The following is a 12,182-nucleotide window of genomic DNA, read 5'->3' as shown; positions in this document are numbered from 1 at the left end:
GGTGCACAGTTAGGGGGAACACAATCCTTGATATTTTAATGAGGGATCATCTTATTTATGCTACCGTCGTTCTAAGCAAATAAGATGTAAAAACATGACAAACATCACATGCAAATCATAAAGTGACATGATATGGCCAATATCATCTTGCGCCTTTGATCTCCATCTTCGAGGCGCGGCATGATCACCTTCATCACCGGCATGACACCATGATCTCCATCATTGTGTCTTCATGAAGTTGCCTCGTCAACTATTACTTCTACTACTATGGCTAACGGTTAGCAATAAAGTAAAGTAATTACATGATGTTTATGTTGACACGCAGGTCATAAATAAATTAAGACAACTCCTATGGCTCCTGCCGGTTGTCATACTCATCGACATGCAAGTCGTGATTCCTATTACAAGAACATGATCAATCTCATACATCACATATATCATTCATCACATCCTTTTGGCCATATCACATCACAAAGCAAACCCTGCAAAAACAAGTTAGACGTCCTCTAATTGTTGTTGCATGTTTTACGTGGCTGCTATGGGTTTCTAGCAAGAACGTTTCTTACCTACGCAAAACCACAACAGTGATATGCCAATTGCTATTTACCCTTCATAAGGACCCTTTTCATCGAATCCGATCTGACTAAAGTGGGAGAGACAGACACCCACCAGCCACCTTATGCATCAAGTGCATGTCAGTCGGTGGAACCAGTCTCACGTAAGTGTACGTGTAAGGTCGGTCCGGGCCGCTTCATCCCACAATGCCGCCGAATCAAGATAAGACTAGTAACGGCAAGCAAATTGAACAAATCATCACCCACAACTACTTTGTGTTCTACTCGTGCATAGAATCTACGCATAGACCTAGCTCATGATGCCACTGTTGGGGAACGTAGCAGAAATTCAAAATTTTCCTACGTCTCACCAAGATCAATCTAGGAGATACTAGCAAAGAGGGGAAGGGGAGTGCATCTACATACCCTTGTAGATCGCTAAGCGGAAGCGTTCAAGAGAACGGGGTTGATGGAGTCGTACTCGTCGTGATCCAAATCACCGATGATCCTAGCGCCGAACGGACGGCACCTCCGCGTTCAACACACGTACGGAACGGAGACGTTTCCCGCGCCTTGATCCAGCAAGGAGGAGGGAGAGGTTGAGGAAGAGAGTCCAACAGCAGCACGACGGTGTGGTGGTGATGGAGTGGTAGTTCTCCGGCAGGGCTTTGCCAAGCTCACGCGGAGGAGGAGAGGTATTGGAGGGGAGGGGCTGCGCCAGGTGCAAGGGTGTGGCCGCCCTCCCACCCCTCCACTATTTATAGGTGGGGAGAGAGGGGGTCGGCCCCCCTAGATCCCATCTAGGGTTGGGGGCGGCGGCCAAAGGGGGGAGGAGTGCCTCCCAAGTCAAGTGGAGGCCCTCCCCCTTAGGGTTTCCCCTCTCCCATGCGCATGGGCCTTGGGGGGCTGGTGCCCCTGGCCCATTAAGGCTAGGGAGCCCCCCTACATCCCATGCTACTGTGTTGGACGTGGTGGAACATTTTCTGGACCTCCGGACCCCTCCGAAATCCTTCGGAACCTTCCGGAAGCTTCCCGGTACAATACCGGAAAAAACCAAACTTTTCGTGGAACCCGAACAACAACTTTCCATATATAAATCTTTACCTCCGGACCATTCTGTAACTCCTCGTGACGTCCGGGATCTCATCCGGGACTCCGAACAACATTCGGTAATCACATACAAGTCTTCCTAATAACCCTAGCGTCATCGAACCTTAAGTGTGTAGACCCTATGGGTTCGGGAATTATGCAGACATGACCGAGACAACTCTCCGGTTAATAACCAACAGCGGGATCTGGATACCCATGTTGGCTCCCACATGCTCCACGATGATCTCATCGGATGAACCACGATGTCAAGGATTCAATCAATCCCGTATACAATTCCCTTTGTCTACCGGTATAGTACTTTCCTGAGATTCGATCCTCGGTATCCCGATACCTTGTTCAATCTCGTTACCGGCAAGTCTCTTTACTCGTTCCTTACACATCATACCGTGATCAACTCCTTGGTCACATTGTGCACATTATGATGATGTCCTACCGAGTGGGCCCAGAGATACCTCTCCGTTACACAGAGTGACAAATCCCAGTCTCGATTCGTGCCAACCCAACAGACACTTTCGGAGATACCCGTAGTGCACCTTTATAGCCACCCAATTACGTTGTGACGTTTGGTACACCCAAAGCATTCCTACGGTATCCGGGAGTTGCACAATCTCATGGTCTAAGGAAATGATACTTGACATTAGAAAAGCTTTAGCATACGAACTACACGATCTTGTGCTAGGCTTAGGATTGGGTCTTGTCCCTCACATCATTCTCCTAATGATGTGATCCCGTCATCAACGACATCCAATGTCCATGGTCAGGAAACCGTAACCATCTATTGATCAACGAGCTAGTCAACTAGAGGCTTACTAGGGACATGGTGTTGTCTATGTATCCACACATGTATCTAAGTTTACATCGAGGCCGTAGGATTTTGGGGGCCCGCGGTGCTCCGAAACTGACCATTGGCTTCACCGCGAAGCCATGCCCGAGCGCACCTTGGGCCCGGGGGCTACTGTCAGCGTTCTAGAAATGGGGGTCCCCAGACCTGCCTACCTGCGGCCCATGGCGTGGCTGAGCCAGCAGGCCGTACGGCCCATCTTCATCAACAAAGCATCCAAGACCCTCGCGCGGGTCCAAGCCTCGTGAGGCGGACGACGCAAGACCTCCTCCCGAGCGGCCTAGTCAGGCAGGCTCACGAGGGGCGGAGATATCAAGGTGAGGCGAACCTCACGAGGCTCTCGTGACGTGAGCCATGACGATCGACACCAGGCGGGCGCCAGCGCACGCAGCGTCCTTGTTTCCTCTTTGGTGCAAAGGGGGCAAGCGCAGCCGCAGAGTACCGAGGCATCAGGCAAAGGTTGCCATTTCGGTGCAACAAGACCAAGACCATGGACTGCAAGACGGATGTCATCGTGGAGCCCAAGACGGCATCACCCGAGAGCTTTTCGCAGGTGAAGACCGCTTTTGTCAGGATAGCTTGTACTAGCTGTCCCCCTTCAAATTTGCCTGCCATTGTTGGCTCCCTTCCCGCTCGATATTTGGGAAGAGGACCAGGGCCTCTATAAATAGGACTAGCCACCACAGTAGAGAAGGGAGATCTCATCGGACCCAGAGATACACACAAGTCTGAAAGCACAAGAACACCTCAACCTCAGGAGGCTGTTCTTCCCTTGTATTGTTCATCATCAGCCTAAGAGGCAATCCACCACCACCACACTGGAGTGGGGTATTACACCACAACGGTGGCCTGAACCAGTATAAACCCCGTGTCTTTCTGTGTTGTGAGTTCGTTGAGTTCGTCCGCAAGATCTTAGCGAGCAAGAGCGTAGATTGGTAGGAGGGAAAGACTCCCCGCGCACCCCAGTGTTCTAACCTTAAGGGTTAGCCAGAACCCCACATCCGACAAGGATCAACTTCGTATTCTCAAGTTTGGCATGTGCAGGGTTCCTAGTACTAGCATCATTCTGGAGTTTGACGGGTGGAAACAAAAAGAACCACAGGGAGTACCTTTGGAAAAGGTTTGGGGCCGTTTTTAAGGTGCTCCACATAAGCCATTAAAACACTTTCTTGTAACTTGGAGTTTGGAGTCCGTTATTGGTAAGATAGAGAAGGTGGATATGCCCTTCACATGTGCACATGGTGTTGCGAGGCTGCTGGTTAGCATCGTCAGTATCGACTTGCTACCTGATGTTGTTCGGTGGACCCATGAGGGTATTACTTATATACTGGATCTTGAGGTTGAGGACACACCGACAGAGGATGGGGATGATGAGTATCAGGACATGGATACATCTGAGGGAGATGGAGCCCCTGATAACCAGAACAAGGGGTCTGAGGACAAGTCTATGAGCTCGGCCAAGAAACATACTCCGCACCTTGATAATGCGGACAAGTTGGCCAAGGGACCGTTGATGTCTAGTACACCGACAAAGAGTTTGCGTTTGGCTCGTTTGATTCCCATTCTGCTCCTAGTCGCTTGTGGAGTAAGAGGGTAGAGACTGATGATCCAGCGGATCCCGAGCTGCCGCCCTTGTCGGTGGATGCCTTTGTGGAGCCGGATTGTCTCGCATCACCTACGGTGGGTTCGTCGCTGTCAGCTGAGACCGGTGGGAGGGGCGGGCAGGAGGCTCTCCTATCTCCCACGTCGACCCCCCGGCGCGCCGTCACCTCGTTGGGGCGGTCGGGTGAGATGGTGCCCGGTGCACATACTTCTGGCCGGCTGAGCGAGCGGGTCGGAGACTTGGTTGGGCGAGGGGCCCCCATGCCCCCCACGTCGACCACCCATGGCGCCCCCATGATGGCTAGACCAGGAGTCTCACTGACGGACTACGGGCAAGGTTCCGGGGTGGGGGAGGGGCGTGGGAAGGAGGCCCTCAGGCCCCCCTTGACCGCAGTGAGTCCCGTCCGCGCAGACGGCCACTTCAGGGAAGGGGCAGCTGAGCAGGCGGCTCAGCACCCACTCTCTTCGCCCGCGTTGGATGGTGGTGCTCCTACCGCGTACACCTCTACCTCACCAGCTTCGATAGGTGCGCGTGCTGCTCCAGGAGATTATACCCGGGGGAGGACTATGGACGACATCATCGCGTTTGTTGGGGTCATGGATCTGGTGGTGGCTGGCAGGCGTGTCAGTGACCGGATCCAAGATCAACCAGATGCTGACGACCTGCAGTTGGGGCGTGCCATGAGGGCGGCCAAGCTTCGCAATGTTGATGCAACTACAGGTATGTCTGTCAATAAAAGTTGTTCCATTTTGCATTTTACAGAACATGAAATTTTAGATAAAGCCAATAACATAGGAGTTTCTTTGGGTTCGAGTGACAAGGAGATTGTGAAGTCAGTTAATGATCTTCTTGATTTAGAAGTAGATAGGGCGTCTGAGATTATTCAAAATCTAGCTGCGGTAAAACCCATGAATAATGATGAAGTGAAACAATTAGGAATGCCGGACCTAGAAAATTTATGTGATAATTTAATGCCCCCTCTGAGGCCGATGGGGATTTACTCGGTTCGGACACTGAGGACAGTGTAGAGCCTTTACCAGCGGAAGATTTCATCCCTAGTCATCATATTGACGTACATACATTGGGTGGTGGAGACAAGCCCAAACGAACATGGAAGAGGAAGGTATATCTGACTTTGGCTGTTCGGAGGAGTGCTAGGGTTAAGCTTAAAAAGAAATTCGATGATGATCTATGAAAGGAATCTTTTGGAATAGCAGAGGTCTGACAGACTTGGCTAAAAGAAGGTTCCTTGCAGAGACATCGATAAACAACAACTCGATTTTATTGCACTTCTCGAAACTGGCAGAGATAATTTTACCTCACAATTCCTTGGAACTCTATCCGGTGGAATTGATTTTGATTGGCACTGTTTATCCCCTAGAGGAAGATCCGGTGGGATATTGTTAGGGGTTAGGTGTGAAACACTAGAGGTGTGCAATGTGGTCAGGGGAGATTTCGCAGTTAAGTTTCAGGTGAAATCAAAGCAAGACGGCTTCCGGTGGTCTCTTCTGGCGGTGTATGGAGCAGCCCAACATGAACTTAAACCCGATTTCCTAGCTGACCTAGTCCGGATTTGTGGAGACAAAAATCTCCTCATCTTAGTTGGTGGGGACTTTAATATTATACGAAGGAGAGATGAGAAGAACAATGATAATTTTGATGGGCGATGGTCACTTATGTTTAATATGATCATCGAGAGCCTCAGTCTGAGGGAGATTTAGCTTACTGGTAGACAATACACTTACGCTAATACGCTACCTACACCGACTTATGAGAAGTTGGATAGGGTTGTAGCTAGTATTGAATGGGAACAGAAATACCCATTGGTGTCGGTTCATGCGATGCAGAGGGCAATTTCAGACCACACACCACTATTAGTAGACTCGGGAGAAGCAACACACATTGGTAATAGGAATTTGTTCTCATTCGAACTAAGTTGGTTTGAAAAAGAGAACTTTATGGCCATCGTTGCATGAGAATGGGCAAAGCCAGTAGCTGACCGAACAAGCATAGAGATATGGCAGAACAAGATCTAACATCTAAGACAATTTCTAAGGGGTTGGGCCAGAAACAAGAGTGGTATTTACAAAAAAGAGAACGAAAGGCTATTCCAATTAATTGATTCTCTGGATATTAAAGCTGAGGGGATTCTGCTCGACGTAGATGAAAAAGCCATGAAATCCGAAGCGGAGCAACGCCTACGAGCTCTTCTGAGAGAAGAGGAACTCAAATGGGCATTGTGGGCTAAGGTTCTCAAGGTTGTCCATGGGGATGATAATACACAATTCTTTCATATGATTGCGAATGGTAAACATAGAAAGAAGACAATCATCCAGCTCGAGCAAGATGAAGGAACCATAGTGGGACATGAGAATCTCAAATCATATATTTCCAATTACTATAAACAATTATTCGGGCCACCGGCAGAGAGCACGGTGTCCATGAATGAGACTGACATTGGAGATATTCCTCAGCTTATGACAGAAGAGAATGATATCCTAAATGCGCCTTTCACTGAAAAGGAGGTGCTAGATGCCATATCACAAATGAAATCCAATAAAGCACCGGGACCAGTTGGATTCCCAGCGGAGTTTTATAAGAAATGTTGGCATATTATTAAGGATGACCTTATGCCTATGTTCCACAATTTCTTTAATGGGCATCTAGAACTATTTCATATAAACTTTGGGACGATTACTCTATTGCCAAAGAAAGAAGGGTCGGTTCGTATCGAGCAGTTCAGGCTGATATGTCTCTTAACCGTGAATTTCAAGATATTCACGAAGTTTGGGACAAATCGGTTTACATGGATCGCCCATTCGGTGGTTCATTCAAGTCAGACGGCCTTCATGCCTGGTAGACACATCCTAGAGGGGGTAGTTTTTCTACATGAAACGATCCATGAAATCCATTCGAAGAAACTAGATGGGGTTATCTTCAAAATGGATTTCGAAAAGGCTTATGATAAAGTTAAATGGACGTTTCTTCAGCAAAAAATGCGCATGAAAGGTTTTTCTGAGGCATGGAGGAACCAAGTGTGTTCTCTTGTCCAGAAAGGTAGTGCCGGTATTAAGTTTAACGATGATATAGGCCACTATTTTCAGACTCATAAAGGATTGATACAAGGAGATTCAATGTCTCCACTCTTATTTAATATAGTGGCAGATATGTTGACCTTGCTTATTGGAAGGGCTAAGGAGAATGGCCTAGTAGATGGATTAGTTCCGCATCTGGTGGATGTGGGAGTATCAATTTTACAATACGCAGACGACACTATTATTTTCATGGAGCATAACGTTGCAAAAGCTCGGAATATGAAATTAGTTTTATGTCTCTTCGAGCAATTATAGGGACTATTAGGGAATTTCCCTACTTGGGTTTTGGATGATGATGACAACCCTTTGTTGGTCTAATCTTGTGCTTAGTGCTTCAGGTTCGCGGTGTTTAGGCTTTCATCAGATAGCTATTCTCTCTGGAAGGAAAAGATCGAAGACGGTGTTTTCTACGCTTTTTATCTCTTTGGTCGTAGGGAACCCGTACTATCAAGAGGGAATCCACATTGGAAGGAGTTGGGGGAATCTTTTCACGTACACTTTCCTCACCCCTCTCTTGCCTTCCTTAATTGTGAGAGAGAGCATTTCCCTTCTTATCTTTCTCCTTGCCATGGTTTCCCAGCGGTTGTGCCGCTCTCTAGAGCGGTTGTACCGCTAGTTCTTGGCGCTTGCCAGTCTTGATCGAGCGGTTGTACCGCTACTTCCGGGCGGTGGTACCGCCACCACACTCAGCAAAGACTGCGGTGGTTGTTCCGGCCAAGTACCGCCCAAGTACCGGTCAAGCTGCTATTTTGGTGCAGTACTCGGGCGGTGGTGGCCCGGTTGGTCCGGTCGTACCGGTACCACTGGTGCCCTGAGCAGTTCTACCGCTCAGGACTTAGCTGCCCAAGCGCTCAAGGCCAAGCGGTTGCATCGGTCCTGTACCGCTCGACTACCGCACTCAGGGGTGACTCCCTACTATTTCTATGCGGTGATTGAGCGGTGGCTAGGCGGTTGGTCCGGTTATTCACGTAAACCGGTACTACCGCCTGGTCGCCCGGTTGTACCGCCTGGTAGGGTTCTGCAGGTAAACCGTGAGTCCCGGTTGTACTGGGACAGGGAGCGGTTGTACCGCTGCAGTACAGGAAACACAATAATGGTTGGATTTTTATGGTTGCTATACAAGGGCGGTTCTTCCACCTACCACATTTACCTCTTAGCTCTCTCACTCCACCATTAATGCTACTCAAACTCTGTTGCCCGATCTCTCTCTAGCCACTCAAACTTGTTTATTTGCTAGGGATTGAAGGAGGATACCTAGATCTACACTTCCACCAAAGGATATTTGCTTCCCCCATACTATCTTGTGTGGATTTTGTTACTCTTGGGTGTTTGAGCACCCTAGACGATTGAGGTCACCTCGGAGCCACATTCCATTGTGGTGAAGCTCCACGGTTTCGTTGGGAGCCTCCAATTAAGTTGTGGAGAGAGCCCCAACCTTGTTTGTAAAGGTCCGGTTGCTGCCTCCAAGGGCACCAATAGTAGAATCACGACATCTCGCATTTTGTGAGGGCGTGAGGAGAATGCGGTGTCCCTAGTGGCTTCTTGGGGAGCATTGTGCCTCCACACCACTCCAACGGAGACGTACTTCCCCTCAAAAGGAAGGAACTTCAGTAACACATCCTCGTCTTCACCGGTTCCACTCTTGGTTAGTTCGTGCCTTTACTTGTGCAAGCTTTTTGTGTTATATCCCTTGCTTGCTTGTGTGCTTGTTGTTGTTGTTGCATCATATAGGTTGCTCACCTAGTTGCATATCTAGACAACCTACTTTGATACAAAGTTTAAATTGGTAAAGAAAAGCTAAAAATTGTTAGTTGCCTATTCACCCCCCTCTAGTCAACTATATCGATCCTTTCAATTGGTATCAGAGCCTCGTCTCTTTATTAAGGACTTTGCCGTCCGAAGAGTATGGTTGACACCATAGATGGTGTGGATGAGCACTCCGGTGTGAATCCGGTCTCGTCTACGGCCGATGGGGGAACCGCAGTCTCTCGTGAGGAATTGAATGTGGCTTTGGACACATTGAAAACCTCCATGACGACCGAGGTTGAAAGCATGTTTAATAAATTCATAGAAGGACTTAAATTATCCACCGCACCGTTGGAAGTGGGTGATCCCACTAACAAGGTGACAGATGCTAACTCTGACAAGGGGGAAGCTACTAGTGAAAAGGCTCCTTCTTCGAGTGGTAAAAATGGCAACGACATCTTTGCCCATGTGGAACCTCCACTTGTATATGGTGGACCGATTCCTTCCACTCATTTGAATCATGCCGGTCCTCCCCCTAAGATTGTGAAAAGGAGGACTTTGATTCTTGGGTTTACCGCTTTAAGCGTCATTTAAATCATGTGAACACTAATCTTTGGAGAATCGTTGAAGAAGGTTTCTATCCGCATGACCGAAGCAACTTCACTCCTAGAGAAGCCACAGATAATCAATTCAATGAGAATGATCTCTTCATCATCCAAGATGCGATTCCACCCGAAGATCTTCCTCATCTTCGGCCCTTCGCCATGGCCAAAGATGCATGGCATTGTGTAGTTTCCCTTTATAGGGGAAGCACAAGCATTCAACGCTCCAACTATGAAGTGGTGCAAGATGAAGCCGATGAGTTTGCAATGAAAGAAGATGAAGAACCTCGTGAGCTTTATCGGAGAATAACCAAACTCGCAGTCTCACTCCGAGATCATGGGAGCAAGGAAACAGATGACAATTGGATCAAGCGCAAATTCCTCAAGGCAATGATGCCTTACCACAAGGCCATGTCCTCCGTCATTCGTCAAAGGCCGGACTTCCACACCTTGTCCTCAAGTGAAGTGTTGGATGAGTTCGTGGCTATGAGCATCTTGCACAAGACCGCTGAGGGAGTCCTAGATTAGGGGGTATCCGGATAGCCGGATTATATCCTTTGGCCGGACTGTTTGACTATGAAGATACAAGATTGAAGACTTCGTCTCGTGTCCGGATGGGACTCTACTTGGCATGGACGGCAAGCTAGGCAATACGGATATGTATATCTCCTCCTTTGTAACCGACCTTGTGTAACCCTAGCCCCCTCCGGTGTCTATATAAACCGGAGGGTTTTAGTCCGTAGGACGACAGACAATCATACCATAGGCTAGCTTCTAGGGTTTAGCCTCTATGATCTCGTGGTAGATCTACTCTTGTACTACCCATATCATCAATATTAATCAAGCAGGGTTTTACCTCCATCAAGAGGGCCCGAACCTGAGTAAAACATCGTGTCCCCTACCTCCTGTTACCATCCGCCTTAGAAGCACAGTTCAGGACCCCCTACCCGAGATCCACCAGTTTTGACACCGACATTGGTGCTTTCATTGAGAGTTCCTCTATGACGTCGCCATAAGGAAGGATGCCTCGTCTCGTTGTTAAAAGCAACATTACCGTCGGGGGAGCTCTGGCTGTCGGCCAAACTCTCCGGCTTGGAAATTTCATCATGACTGCCCGTTCGGCCGCTGCACCGACGATGACTTCTCGGGTCATCAAAAACAGCCTCCACGTCGGCTCGGAAGTTGCCGAGCAGATGGATCCAATGGAGTTCTCTTCCCTAAACGAACTCTTGGATCGCATCGCCGCCTTGGGAGTCGCTACGGACTATGATCGGATTGGGATTAAACCTGATCAAAGGGAGATCAACTCTCCACCGGTCACCCATCACGTTGCGGTGGTGGAGGAACAATGCGGCAACTCTTCCTCTATTTTGAGGACTAATTATGTCCGGATTCCTGAGCTCTCCGAGCCGGATACCCGCTTATGGGAGGACATCACCCAAGCCGTGAACCTAGAATCAGGCAGCTGGCCAAATTCATCGGGTAGCACTCCGGAACCCGAACTTCCAAGATTGGAAACTCCTTGGCCCCTGGGTCTCAGATCGGGTAGGGATTCGGACTCAAATCCACCCACCCACCCAGACATAAATGATCTTTCCCACATCAGGCAAGAGCCCCATGAAACAATACATTATTATTGGGCCAGATTCCTCCTTGTATTGAACAAGGTTAAGGACTGTCGCGAGGAAGATGCAGTCTCACTTTTCTGCAATAATTGCACGGACAAGGGAATCCTTAACGCCTTAAGTCGCCGTGACATATCACGCTTCGCTGACTTGGCGTCGATAGTACGAAAGTACTGTGCGATGGAAAGTGCCTGGAAAACCGAAACAAACTTTTGGGATAATCTGGCCCTGAATACAAACCTATTCCGAAAAAAGGGTGCATTATCACAATACACCCGGGTAAACTACCAAAAAGCAAAAACCCTCTACAAGGCATGGAACCGTACTGGAGGGATGGCTCAACGGACCCTGCAAAATTCATAGTACAGCGGATACAATACCAACACACAACCTTAGAGCATGTTGGATACTCCGGCAGGTGGCCAAAAGTGGTGAGGATCTTCTTCTCCCAAATACCACAGAGTACCATCCCATGGATAACAATACGGCGTTAACAGTCTTTGAGACCTTCGCGTCAAATAATAGGCGCAAGCGAACACTCCACAGCATGGCCGAAATCTGCCACGTAGCAGCAATAAATCCATGGAGTGACATGGCTATTACCTTCAATGCCAGTGACAAACCTAAATTCCGAACAGCCCGAGCACCAGCCGCACTGGTCCTCAGTCCAATTGTGGACGGCTTTCGACTCACCAAAGTACTCATGGACGGCGGCAGCGGATTAAACCTCATCTATGAGGAAACTCTTCAAAAGATGGAAATAGACTGGAACCGCATTGAGCAAAGTAGCACAACCTTTAGAGGAACCATCCCCAGTCGGGAAGCACGCTGTGCTGGGAAAATCACACTAGATGTGGTATTCGGCACGCCGGATAATTACAGGTCCGAAGAAATTACATTCCAAGTGGCCCCGTTCAGCAGTGGTTATCACGCTCTTTTAGGACGGGAGGCGTTCACAATCTTCCAAGCCGTACCCCATTACGGGTACATGAAGCTCAAAATGCCC

The sequence above is a fragment of the Triticum urartu genome, chromosome 1A (assembly GCF_056163025.1).
Source record: "Triticum urartu cultivar PI428250 chromosome 1A, HENAU_Tu73, whole genome shotgun sequence".
NCBI lineage: Eukaryota > Viridiplantae > Streptophyta > Magnoliopsida > Poales > Poaceae > Triticum > Triticum urartu.
Note: the sequence above shows the minus strand (reverse complement) of the source record.